Source organism: Heterocephalus glaber, unplaced genomic scaffold (genome assembly GCF_053883595.1).
Source record: "Heterocephalus glaber isolate CG9 unplaced genomic scaffold, H.glaber_assembly_v1.0 deba00001472, whole genome shotgun sequence".
NCBI lineage: Eukaryota > Metazoa > Chordata > Mammalia > Rodentia > Bathyergidae > Heterocephalus > Heterocephalus glaber.
The window spans coordinates 11,158,884-11,173,544 of NW_028258315.1; the positions used below are offsets into that span (position 1 = coordinate 11,158,884).

Sequence of the window (14,661 nt, forward strand, 5' to 3'; positions counted from 1 at the left end):
AACTGTGATGTGTTATGTACATGGACCAACTGCACACCTGGAATGTGAGCATTATGTACTGCAGACATGTGGTAATAAAAATAAAAATAAATAAACAAACAGTGGTATATACAACAATTTAGATAGCTTTGAAGGACATTATATTGAGGCAAAAACATATAGATTTCAAGGACATTATGATTAGGCAAAAAAAAAGGCCAATCTGAAAAAGATTGCAAGACTTGGAGATGACAAGAGTCATCTCCAGCTGTAAGGAGACCTGTGAAGATGGGCAGCTCTGTCTGCTGATTGTAGCGAGGAGGGAAACCTGAGTATAACATGTAATAAAGTGATGCAGAGCTCCATACATGGTGCCAATGTCGATAGTGTACTGGCTCGGTAGTGTACTTGAATAATGTAAAATGCAACCATCAGGGAAACTGGGTGCAGAACACATAGTCCTCGGCCTACTCTCTTTGTAACTTCCTATGAATCTATTATTTCAAAATAAAAAGAGTTGCCACTTTGAACATAGAACAGAGGAGTGACTCACAAGAAGAAATGGCAGGAGGATACAGGTGCAGAGGAGGAGGCAAGGGAAACCTTGGGGCTCCTACTGCCACCAGGAAACTGCATGGAGTCACTCTGAGTAAGTGCAGTGGAAATGGAGAGAATCTGGTAGCTGGGTGAGAGGTTTAGGTGCTGAGGGTGAAAGAATTTCCTTGGTGACGGTTGGATGTGGGACAAAGGAGAAATTGTCAGCTGTAACTTCCAGGCTTCAGCTAGGCACAACTGGAAGAGCTGGAGAAAGGGAAAAGAATGAGAGAGATGTGCAGAGATTCGGTGTCGAGAGTGACCTGGTGTTGTATATATTGAACTGTGACAGCTTTGGGAAGAGTTTTAAGTAGAGCCACTGAGCTGACAGTGTGGAACTCAGACTCAAGTATTCAAAGTCTTGAATCCAGAACTAGTTAAAGCCAGTGGATGAGACTGCTTAGAGAAAGAATAAGGAGTAGAAGAATCGAGAACCTAGGATCCAGTCTTAATACAGCCCAACATTTACTGGCTGGGAAGGGCACAACAAGTAGACATGGGGTGTTGAGGAGGAGTTGTCAGAGGAACACAAGATAAACTAGCTGTGGATGGTAAAGGAAAGCTGAGGAAAGAGAGCATTTCAAGGAGACTGAGGCTCCCAATGTTTCAGTTAAATTAGAACTGAAAGTGGCTTTGAGGCTTCATTATATAGAAGTTATTCGTGGCCTTTCTGAGTGACTCTTCTCTCTCAGGCAGTGGTGCTAGAAATTAAGAAACCAGTGGAATCCATGTATGGTGGTGCACACTTGTAATCTCAGCACTCTGGAAGGCTGAGGCCCAGCCTGGGCAACTTACTGACTTAGAGAGCCCCTGATTCAAAATAAAAAATAAAAATGGGCTGGAGAAGAGCTCAGTGTGAAGGTTCTGGTTTCAATCCTTGGTACTAAAAACAAAGCCAGTGGAAGGGGAGATAATGGAGATAGCAAATATATGAAAGTTTTCCCTGAAGTTTGGGTGTGAAGAGGTAGAGAGAGCACTAGAAGAGAAGAGACTTAAACATGCATAAATGCCAATGGAAGACGATTGAAAATATAGAAGGACAAGGGTTCGATACAGTAACCCAGAAGCTAAAAGGCCACAGGGTCCCGAGAACACAGAGAGAGACATAGCATGTGGTTTTTCCCAACTGTACAGAGAAACATTTTTCACTTAACAATTCAGAAACTTGGGTTGTAATGGTAATTGTGGCAATTACTTTTAGTCTGTATTCTTCATTTGCGTAAAAATTCTTTCACTAAATTACAGTGTTAAAGTTAGAAGAGATGTTGAAAATGATCTAGCTCAGCTGTCTACTTTTGCAGATGGTGGAACCGGGGCCAGAGGGCCTGCTGCTGCTACATCAGAGGTTGACTTAACTCGAGGCCCCTTTCATCCTCTCATCAGTAAGCATCCCAGAGCTGAGGTGGCTGCAGGTGTTGCATGGAACATTTTTGTTGATGCTACTTTGAAAAAAAACATTTCTTTCACCACCAGCCTTTCTGCTCACACTTTATAGTACAGGCCTTAGAAGTAACATTGGAAGCAACTTGATTTTAATGTACTTTATACAGTAGTTGAAGCATTAACACTATATTTGATATAAAAGCATGTGAGTGGTTTTTAGATGACTATAGTAAAAGGGTTGGTAGCTCACTTTTATTTGGGCAGACCGGCCTTAATGCCCAGTACTTTGGCTAAGCTCAGACCTTCACCAACTGGCCCCAGAGTAGTAGGTGCTGAGCAGCCTTCACTGGGAAGGCACCTGTTCTATGCTTGCTGCTGTCACATCTGCTGAGCCCAGGCTTGGTAATTCTTTTCCCCTATCATATACACAGAAGCCAGTTTTCTCGAGTACCCATAGGTCAATGAATGAATTCTGTTTTCCCTTTTGTGTACAAAAGCATCTCATTCTTTTTTTATTGATTCATCTCTTTGGGTTTTTTTGATTATTTATTTTAGGGAGGTTTTAAACATTTGCTATGGAATAACTACAGACTCATAACTGAGTTGTAAAAATACTTCAAAAACACTTTCCTATACCACTCTCTTCCCAGCTTCTACAAATGTAATCATAGTACAATCAACAGACCTTATTCAAATTTTGCCAGATGTCACAGTAATGTTCTTTGTGTGATCTAGGATCCAAATCAGTATCCAAAAAATTGTATTTAGCTGCATAGCTCCAATCTGGGAGTCATTTTTTTCTTTTTCCCCATCTTGACAGTTTTGAGAACTGCCTCTCAATTTGAGCTTGCCTCATGTTTCTTTGTGATTAAATTTAGGTTGTGCATACTTCTGTCATGTAAGCCCTGGGCCTGAGGTGTTCAGGACCTACTCATTCATCATGAGTCTGTGTTCTTTGCAAAAAGCACACTCATTAGCCTGCTTCTGATTCGTGTCTGGAGCAATATCATAGTCCTTAATGTACCTAATACTTCACCTGCAGGGTTTTCATGAAATAATTTTTAAGGAACAATGAACTTTAAGTGTTATACTGATTCATATGCTACTTAGAACAGCTGAGTACCTGAAGGGTCAGTTCTAAATTTCTATCATTAGTCATCATTCATTCAGGAGCACAACTAAATCATCAAAAACTAAGCTATGACCAAGGCCTGAATCAACCAAAATTTCTACAGATCAGAGTAACCCATAAATAGCTTTAAGCATAGCAGTTCCTTATGCCAAATGCATCAGCTATGCATCATGGGGCATCAGCAAGGGGCTGACTCTCCAAGAGACCACAGGCTGGGGACCATCACTAACATCCTCACAATGGATAGCAGAAGCTGACAGTGGTCAGAAATTTCTTTTGAGCTTTTTTTTTCTTTTTGGTACTGGGGACTGAACTCGGGTCTTTGTGTTTGCGAGGCAGGCAGTAGAAGCACTGAGTTAAATCCCCAGCCCCTTTTTGAGCTTTTAATTCAGGTGCCACAGGAAAACTGTAACTGGGTCAGGAATCAGACACATGATTCCAATCTCCCAACTTATTATTGTATCACATTAGTTAAAGAATTTACATTCATTCATTCATTCATTTTAGTAAACTATGAGATGTTTCCTATGTGCTCAATTTTATGATGAGTCCAAACAGATAAAGAGTTTATGTGCCAAAAAGGGATAAAGAATAGCATTCTATGTGGGAAAATCAGGTGACCAAGAGTCATTGAGGAGAAGGGAAAAGGAATGAAACACAGACCACTGTAGCTGTGGGGTGCAGGTTGGTGACCAGAGAGAGCATCGTAGCCATATTGAGGAGTTCTGTCTCATCCCAGTAGTGGGGGAATACCTCTGACAAGTGTTGACCATTGTAGTGACATTATCAGGTTTGGGTTGTATGAGATCGCTCTGTCACGAGGAAGGGAATGTTCCATGGTAGCTCAGGCCAGAGAGGATGACAGCCTGAATGGGGTGATGTGTGGAGACACAGGAAGTGGATGTATTTGAGAACAGCAGTAGTGCTTCAGGTAACCACTCAGCTCTATGCCTTTGAGAACTTATTTTACTGCTCTGTGCCTCAGTTTCCTCAGCCGTAAAAAGGGGTTCCTATGTCATAGGGTTGTTGAAAAGAATAAATTGAATAGAAATAAAGAGTTTAGCAAGTTTAGCAAACTTGGTGTGTAATAATCACCTATATTACATATACTTACACTACATGCTACATATATATGTGTATATATGTAACACATATACATATACACATATATGTTTATAATTAAGAAGATATTTAAGGTACAAGACTGATAGGACAGGTAGATAAATTGAATAAGGTAAGGAAGAGATAGATATGTATCTCCCAGCCCTCTTATTTGCAAGTAGTAGATACTGACTCTGTCTTAGGGTAAAAGGAATTGATAAGAAAAGTATTGGCAGATGGCACTTCCACATCTGCCAAAATAGAGTAATAGAAACCAGATTTCCATTCCTGCCTGAAACAACTAAAAAACTGCATGAAATATTTGAAGCAAAAGATTTCAAGACATTGGACAGTGGGCAATAAAGTTCAGTTCGGTTATGCCTAAGAGACAGGGAAGCAAGAAACGTGGTACCTTCCGCCTGGGTCTCTAAAGAATTTCTAGGGTGCAGCCCAGGAAGGATGAGCCCAGGAGGGGCTGGTTGGATACCCTGAATTGAGGAGGTGGAGTCTTCAGGAACTCCAGGTAGTTGGCATTTTCAGGGGTGCAGAATGTCAGGAGACAGTGGCCCAGAAGGAGACTGAGACATGCATAGGGCCCCTCACGGGTAATCAGATGAGTAATGGGCCGCACTCATGGATAAGGAAACTGCCTGAGGCAGAGAAAGAACACCTGGAAGGGCTGGAGAGTTCTCAGAGGGAAGAGGGACTGGAGTACACCTGAGCCTGTGACATGGCCATCAAATGCAGTGATTAGAAAGACCTGGGGGAAATTACTCTTAGACTACATGCTGCTTTGGTACTACCTAACAAGTCTCAAAAGCAAGCCCTGACACAATCACACAGTCTCAAAGTAATGTAAGTATTTTCCACCTCAAAGCTTAAATATATTCATATATGTCTCCCAATATATATATAAATTTATATTTAATTTATAGTTATAAAGGTCCCTAAAAATCCAAAAACCCACAAAGTAAAATCAAATCCAGTCAGAAATTACCGGGCATGTAAAGAATCAGAAAAGCATGAGAAATATTGAAGATGAAGTAAGTCCATCAAAATCAAATCAAAGCTGACAAGATTTCAGAATCAGGGGATAAGGACATCAAGACAGTTATTACTACTATATCTTTTTGTTTGTTTGTTTGTTTTTGGTACCAGGGATTGACCTCGGGTCCTCGAGCTTGTGAGGCAGGCGGCAGAACCACTGATCTAAATCCCCGGCCCATTACTACTGTATCTTATTTGTTGAGAAAGCTAGAATAACAATTTAACATATTAAGCAAAATTATAGAACATGTTACAATTGACTCAAATTGCACTTCTAGAGAAGAAAACTAAAATTCCTTACATGCAGAACATATTGTATGAAATTAGTGAAAGACTAGACAATGCAGAAGAAAAGACTAGTAAGTTTGAAGACACAAAAATGGAAAGTACACAAATAGAACTCAAAATAATAAGACTAAAAATAAAATGAAGAGAACATCACTGATTTATGGGACGATTTCAAGCAACTTAATATTCCTAGAAGTAAAGTTCCTGAAGGACAGGGGAAGGGGAACAGAAAAAATACTTGAGAAAACAATGGCTGAAATATTCTGAAGTGTGATGAAGAACGTACACCCATATTTCAAAGAATGTCACCAAATCCTGAGCAAAAGGAACACCAACTCACATCATAATCAAGTTGATCAAAATTAGTGATAAAAGTTATTAAAAATTTATTAGTACATATTTGCAATCATAATGGAAATAATTCATCATGGTAAGTTGGTATACATACACAACAATCTTAGTCCCTTTTATTACCTTTTGTCCTCCCCCGCTTCATCCCTAGGTCCCCCTCCCATCTGCAAAATGTCTGCCTCTCTGTTTCTTATCTAAAAAGTGCCCAAATATTTTGGAAAAATACTTCTAAATAGCTTACAAACCATAGAAGAAATCAAAAGGAAAATTAGAAAGTGTATTGAAATGAATGAAAATGAAAACACAGCAATCGCCTTGGTAGATCGACACTAAAGTAGTACTTGAAGGGAAATTACTCTAAAGAAGATCTTACTCTAAAGCCAGAGTAATAAAAGCAAGCATAAAGACAGACAAATAGGTCAATGGACTAGAACAAGGAGCTCAGAAATGGATTCACATGTATTTAGACATCTAATTTTTGATAAGTGTAGAAAGAAGAATGGTTAGAATATTCAATAAATGGTGGGAGGACAATTAAATATCCAAACACGTGCGTATGTGTGTACACAAGAACTACAATCCATATGTCCCTCTATATCCAAACCTTAACTTGTATGGGTTGCAGGGCTAAATGTTAAATCTAGTACTGTAAACTTTTATAAGAAAATATGAGGAAATCATTGAGAATTTGAGTTAGTCAAAGATTTCTTGGAGACGACTCTAAAAATGATCTATAATAGAAAAAATGATAAATCCAATTTCATCAGAATTAAAATTTCTGCCTTTTAAAAGACACACCAAAAAGAACAAAATAGCAAGACACAAACTGGTGAAAAATGTTTGCAAATGAAAATGTTTTATCTGATAAATTATTTGTATCCAGAATATATAAAAAGCTCACAAAACTTAGTAGTCAGAAAGCAAGCAACTCAATAGAAAATAGACAAAAGATTTAGACAATGTTTTTATGAAGAATATATGTGGATGACAAATAAGCACATGAACAGATATTGAACACATTAGTTATTAGGGAAATACCATAAAGAGATATAGCTTTATGTTTCTTAGAAATGCTAAAATTTAAAAAGATTTATCATATCATACATTACAAAGGATGTGAAAGAACCACACAGATGGTGGAAATGTAAAGTAGTAGAAATACTCTCTTTGGTTAAATATACCCCTCCCATATTATCCAGCCATTACACCCTAGGTATGAAAGGAATATTTCAAGATTTCACAGTATTTCATTTCTGTAAGAATCAGATGAGATCAAATGTATGAAAATGTTTTGCAATTTTCAGTATGAATATAAAATATTGTTCTTAAACCTCATAAAACTTTGGAATTGAGATTTTTGGGGGCCAAGCAAAGCCTTAATGGAAGAAGGAGGGGTTAAACAACTAAGGGAGAAGCCCAGGAGAGGGACAGTGGGATCCTGAGACAGAGAGAGGCCTGGAAACCATGCAGCAGGGCACAGTTAGTGGCACAGGCAGGAGAAGATGGTTAAGTGACTCCTTCTATAGCTATTTCTGTAGTTTTGAAGTACAGGAAGGGAAATGGTGTAGTGGTAACTCCCTGTAATGCCAGCACTCTGGGAGGCTGAGGGAGGAAGGCCACAAGACCCAGAGCAATCCTGGGGACTTAGTGAGTTAGAGATATCCTGCTTCAAAAGGGTATCACTGAGTACGTAGCTCAGTGCAAAGGTCCTTGGTTTAATGTGCAATATCACACACACACACACACACACACACACACACACACACAAAGAAAAAAATACAATAGAGCTGATGTGTTAGCAAAAGCATGACATTTACTACATTTATACATTATTTACCTTGTGCATACCTACTATCAGTAAGATGAAGAAGACACTCTTTTTTCTGTTGTCATAAAATGTTTTTATATTAATCTTTCTGCATCTGTATAACACATATTACCAACTTAAAGTTGGGGAAATGCTATTGCTTCTACTCTTATTTAATTTTTTCCTACAACATCTTACTATATCTTCTTGCTTCCCTATATTAAAAAAGCAAAAACAAAATTCACAAAATTAGATTATCCAATGGAACTGACTAGATACTTTAAATCCATACATAATTTCTGTCTCTTTGCCTTGCTTTCAGTTTATATTACAATTGCCAAGATGGAAAGTAAAAGCATTTATTCTATAAGGACACATAGATAAAGACCTTCCAATTGGATTTAGAGGACAGCATATTTGACAACTGCAACATAATTACAAATTATATTACTTATTTTAGGTCATTGTTTTCTATGTTGCTTTTAAGCAAACTTTTAATTTTAGAACAGTTTTAGAATTATAGAAAAATTTCTAAGATAGAATAAAGGGCTCCTATTTATTCTGTACCCAGTTTCTCCTGCTGCTACATTAGTATGAGACTTCTTTTTAAAATTAGGATGATGAGGCTATCTTTAAAAAAAATTGTATTAGTACGTGTTTGCAGTGGATAACAGTTACATCCATTGTGGGCAGTTACACATGAACATAACATTCCCTTGCCCTCCCCCATCCACCTATGAGACTTTTGTTAAAATTAACAAACTTGTATTACTCCATTACTGTAGACCAAACCGATACTTTCTTCAAATGTCCTTAACTTTTGACTAATGTCCCTTTCTGTTGTAGGATCCCATTTAGTCATCATGTTGCCTTAGTGTCCTTTTAGCTGAGGTAGTTTTTCAGATTTTCCTTGTTTCTGATGACATTTGGCAGTCTGGAGATTTGCTGGTTAGGTGTTTTGTAGATAATCCCACAACTAGGATTTGTCTGATGTTTTTCTTGTGGTAAGACTGGGGTCATGGGTTTGAGGAGGAAAATCACAGAAGTCAAGTGCTTACCAAGGATGCATGTTATCAACTTGACTGCTGATGTTGCCTTTGGACACCTGGGTTAGATGTGCTCTCTTCTGGATATTGTTTCTGCTGCTGCCACTCTGCCATTTATTGTGTGTGTGTGTGTGTGTGTGTGTGTGTGTGTGTGTATTTTGCCACTATTTTATGAAAAGAATTGAAAAACATTCTGCAACATGGAAGTTTTAAGTTTTTATCATAATGTTTTACATATGCTCCCAAAATACAAATTTGTGGGCAGGGGTGGGCATGTAGTCCATAATAGTTTTCAAAATTGTTTCTTGTATAACTTTTAAAAGAGTTTAGAACAATCATATACCCCTTGCACTTTTTCATATTGACACTTAACAATTTAAATCATAGGTTTAAACCATTCTAAAGGATAAAATATCTGGCATTTTGTAGATATTGGTGTTTTAAAATAAAATGATTGCATCACTTTTAAGTGTATCCACAGAAATCTAAATATCATAATAATTTGATTTAATAATCATAATACATTATAACAATGCATGCATAATCTCCTATGGAAATTACATACCTTTATTTTTCTTCTTTTAATTTAAATGCTCCCACATAATTTTATCTTAATGTAATAAGTTTTATGTACAAAGTCTCAGTTTTAAATAACCTATCATACTTCTCATTGTCAAAAAAATTGTGACTTGGGGCCGGGGATTTAGCTCAGTGGTTTTGTCGCCTGCTGTGTAAGCACAAGGACCTGAGTTCAAAAAAAAAAAAAAAAATTGTGACTAGAAGTTGAATGTTTAAAATTTTTATTTCCTAGGACTGTGAGATTATGTTCAAAATATTCATCTTAATAAATTTATTATAATTGAGATTACACATTGATCAAGGTTACAAAACTATACTTATTGTTTTATTAAATAGAAAAGTAAAATTTCATTGAAAATGCTTCTCTTAATGACAGAATCAGTGCCTCTCCTCCATTAGTTCACACATCCATTGGTGAATGGCTTAATGTTAGCAATGTAAAGATTTCTGTGTTGATTTTATCCCTCCCCGCCACTTTCATAGAAATAACTGCTGTGAGAACTATCCATAGCAAAGAGTAAATGCAAATGAAAGGTTTTGTTACTGCAATTTTATCTTATTCTTTTAATTCCATTCAAGTTATGTTCCAAACACCACCTACTAATTTGTTCTCGACAGTATTTTTATTGCTGCCTATGCTAAAAATTCTATTAAGTCCTTCTTCAAGTTGGTGAAAGTGCTGAGATCCACCTGACATGCCAAAGTGCTATGACCTGATTAAAAGAGTTACTCAGGCTCGAGCTATGTGAGGTACACCAAAGAGAATTTACTAAGAGTTACCAGATGGCTCTTAATTATACCTGTTGTTCATTCACTGAAAGACACTTTGGAACATATTGGAGTCTTAGCTTGCGTTCCCTGAAAAGTAGACCTGAAGATGAATTCTTAGGTTCAAAAAGTTTTCTGAGAGGTGATCCTAGAAAGTATAACTGAGGCAATGAGAAAGTGAGATGGAAAAGGAAGCAAAATAGAACAAAAGTGGGTGCTGTGGTACACACTTAAATCCAACCCCACTTTCCGAGTATTCTGTAGAATCCAGCTCAGAACTGTCCCACCACAGAACAAGGAAATTGGGAGTATATCCATTGACTCCCATCTTTCATTACTTGTCCTTGGTACATTGAGGCTGTCTACACAGGCTGAGGGCCAGTGGGTGAGCAAGCCCTCCTTACACTGAGGAAACAGACTCCAAGCCCTAAGATGGCTGGCACACACACACACAAAAAGATGGCTGGCACAGTGAACTCCAAGGGGAGCCCTAGGACGTGCAGCAGGACATAGGTAGTCTGTTACTGCTGGAAAGTGGAAATATTGTTAATTTTCCTATTGTTAAAATTTTCATTTCATCACATAGCCATGTGACGAAATTTGGTGATATATATTTTCATTAAAACCTGAAGCTCCAGGGCCGGGGATTTAGCTCGGTTTCGCTGCCTTCTGCATAAGCACAAGGACCCGAGTTCGATCCTCGGTACCAAAAAAAAAAAATCTGAAGCTCCAGATTTATCTCATTTAGTTTATAAAAATATGCTCCCAAACCAATACTTTTTGTCAGTCCTATCAGCAAAATGATATTTTTTTCTTGATAAAAATAGTTCAACATTACTTTTAATTCTAATAAATATGTTAATATAATATTAAAAAATGTCATCAAGTATTTCTTGAATTTGATTTGCATTTAATATTGAATAAATATTAAACATTACTGAAACTACTGAGAAATAAATTTCAGAATGCATACTGTAAAGAGATTTAAATGGCATAGATATAATGGAATTAATTTATTCATTTTTTAATTAGTTAAAAAAACAAGAAAATGAATCATGGTGCTGTTTTCATTATCTAATTTATAAAAATAGATACTGTTTAGTTGAAACTTTAAATTATGTTTGAAGTAAGATATATAATAAAATGGCATTTCTGTGGTAAATATGTATGTATATATTGATCATGTGTGTTCTGCTTTGGGGATGGATTAAATTAGGACCAAGTATAAATATCATAAATAATATCACAGTTTCTAAAACTCGGGATATAAAACTTTCCATACTATTTAAAAGAAAAGAAATTCACCTAATGCTAAAAGCTGTTCAGCCTGAATGTAAGCATGTAATTTTATTTATGTTTTTGTTCATAGGATTGGAAAGCAATAGCTTTTTACAAATAAAATTAGATGATAATCTCAATTAGGATATATGTTTAAGGACAGGGTTTTATAATGTGCATTTTAACTGCTTTGTCAAGGAGTACACACTGAATCAGAAGGCAATTATGAAAAAGTGTGTGGATTTTATTCAACTCACTTTGGGAAATTTGGTAGTTTTAAAAAATATTCCAGCTAGGTTTAAACAAATCAGTCAGTAATATCCTTTGGCCATTTCAATGCCCTTTTCCTTCCAGCTAACCATACATTCTAGACATAAATACTGAGTCCAGCCAGAAGGCATTGCTTAAATACTTTAAAAAGGTATACAGTAGGCTTTTGGGCCACCATCTGGCCCACCCCTCCTGGCCCAGAGGTAGGGGCTTCTGACGGCCGTCCTACTGCTCCTGGTCCAGAGGAAGGGACTTCCTGGCCACCATCCCTCCCGCCGCTCCAAACCCAGAGGAAAGGGCTTTTGGGCTGCCTTCTGTCCCACTGCTCCCAGCCCAGAGGAGGGGCTTCCCGGCCACCATCCCTACTGCTGCTCCTGGCCCCTGTCCCACCTCTCCCAGCTCAGACAAGGTGAGCCGCGCAGGCACCCACAGCACAACCACTGCCCCCCCAGTCAAAATGAGAAAACATGTAAATAAGTCTCAAAACCAGACTTCCAGATCACCTACAGCAACCCCAAAGGGAAATGAGATGGAACACTCTGATACTCAACCACCTGGACCCATTGAACTGGCAACAAAAGGGGATCTGGAAAAAATGAAATCAGAAATAATTTCTCAGATAACAGGAGACATTGTGCTCCTAGTGCAAGACATGATTAGTAAATCTAGAGAGGAGCTGAGGAACATGATGGAATCCCAACATAGGAAACAAATGGAATCCATAAAACAGATGCAAAGAGATTTCCAGGAGATGAAAAACTCCACTGAAAGTCTACACAGCAGAGTGAGCCAATGTGAGGACAGAATTTCAGATATAGAAGATAAGATCACAATTAATGACCAGGAAAAGAAAAATTGCTTCAAAATTATAAAGGAACACAAGAAATCAATCCAGCAGCTGCTAGACAATGCAAAGAAGAATAACATAAGACTGATTGGAGTCAAAGAAGAAACAGGAGAGAGTGCAGATGACATAAAAAATCTTCACAGAAGTAATGGCAGAAAACTTCCCAAGCAGGGGAAAAGAACTTGACATACAGATAAGTGAGGCATATAGGATTCCAAATATCCTTGACCAAAAAAAATCTACACATGGGCATATAATTGTTAAGATTCCAGAAACTCAACAGAAGAACAAAGTTCTACAAGCAGTTAGAGAAAAGAAACAAATCATATACAAAGGAAAGCCCATCAGAATCACAGCAGACTTCTCAACACAAACCATCAAGGTAAGAAGAGCTTGGAGTGACAGATTCCAAGCCCTAAAAGAAAACAGCCTCCAACCCAGATTGATGTACCCTGCAAAACTATCTTTCAAAATTGAAGGAGAAATAAGATCTTTCATGACAAAGAGCAAGTTAGGAACTTCATGAATACCAAACCAGGACTCCAAAAAATTTTAGACAATATCCTAGGAACAGACATTGAGGATCACAACCCCAGGAAGCAAAGCAGAATGAATGCATCTGGCATGACAAGAAATTAAATGTAAAGGGGGAGAACCCAACAGAAAGAAAAAGTCATGGCAATGACAAGTCAAGACATTTCAGTTATAACCATCAATGTTATTGGTCTCAATTCACCAATCAAAAGAAATAGACTGGCAGAATGGGTCAAGAAGCAAAATCCAACAATATGCTGCATACAAGAAACACACTTAATTCAAAAGGAAACTCATAGACTGAAAATTATGGGTGGAAAACAATACTCCATGGGACAGGAACCCGAACAAAAGCAGGAGTAGCTATCCTCTTTGCAGATCAAGTAGATTTCAAACCAATAGTGATTAAGAGAGACAAAGAAGGACACTACATCCTTGTAAAGGGAGAGATGACAATCATAAATATCTATGCACCAAACATTAGTGCACCCAACTATATAAAACAAATACAGACATGAAAAGTCATATATGCACTAATACAATTGTAGTGGGGACCTCAGCACCCCACAGTCACAAATAGATAGATCAACTAGACAAAAAATAAGTAATGAAATACTAGAACTCAATCGAACTCTTGAACAAATGAACTTGACAGATGTTTACAGAGTCTTCCACCCCACAAAATCAGAATACACATTCTTCTCAGCTGCACATGGGTCATTCTCAAAAATAGACCACATACTCACACATAGAACATGTTTAAGTAAGTGCAAAGGAATTGAAGTTATCCCCTGTATATTATTAGACCATAGTGCAATGAAATTGGAGATCCCTAGCAAAAGAAACTGGAAAAATTTCATAAACACTTGGAAATTGAACAACACACTTCTGAATAACCAATAGGTCACAGAGGAAATTAAAAAAGAAGTCAGACAGTTCCTTCAATTAAATGACAATGACAATACAACATATCAGAATCTATGGGACACAATGAAAGCAGTCTTATGAGGGAAATTCATAGCAGTGAATACGCATATTAGGAAAACAGAATGAGCCCAATTAATCAACCTGATGCTGAACCTCAAGCTTCTAGAAAAAGAAGAGCAGGACAACCCCAAAGCTCATACAAGGGAGGAAATTATAAAGATCAGAGGAGAAATCAATGCAATGGAGACTAAGGAATGATACAAAAAATCAATGAGGCCAAGAGTTGATTCTTCAAAAGAATCAACAAAATTGACAAACCCTTAGCCAACCTTATCAGAAAAAGGAAAGAAAAGGCCCAAATCCCTGCAATTAGGAATGAAAAGGGTGAAATTACAACAGACTCAGCAGAAATCCAGAGGATCATCAATACCTACTTCCAGAACCTATATGTCAATAAGATGGAAAAACACAGAAGAAATGGACAGATTCTTAGATACATGTGAATTACCAAAGTTGAATGAAGAAGACCTAAAAATTCTAAACAACCAAATATCAACCAATGAAATTGAAAACATAATAAAAAACTTACCAACTAAGAAAAGCCCAGGCCCTGATGGCTTCACTGCTGAATTCTACAAGACATTTAGAGAGGAACTGCTGCTACTACTGTTTAAACTCTTCAATGAAATTGAAAAGGGAGCAATACTCCCAAATTCATTCCTGGAAGCAA

At 37.4% G+C, this 14,661-nt stretch overlaps 1 long non-coding RNA gene across 3 annotated transcripts in view; it reads left to right on the plus strand.

The window, feature by feature from the left end:
• The window catches only part of LOC147826187 (uncharacterized), a 118,466-nt gene that overhangs the window by 9,596 nt on the left and 94,209 nt on the right, over positions 1–14,661 (plus strand). For 2 of the 3 annotated variants that reach the window (XR_015439311.1, XR_015439309.1), the window contains one exon: positions 1,875–7,636. The exons of the other annotated variant lie outside the window; for it this stretch is intronic. This is a non-coding gene — a long non-coding RNA (uncharacterized LOC147826187). Of the gene's footprint in view, positions 1–1,874; positions 7,637–14,661 lie in introns of those variants that run through there. 3 annotated transcript variants of the gene reach the window in all.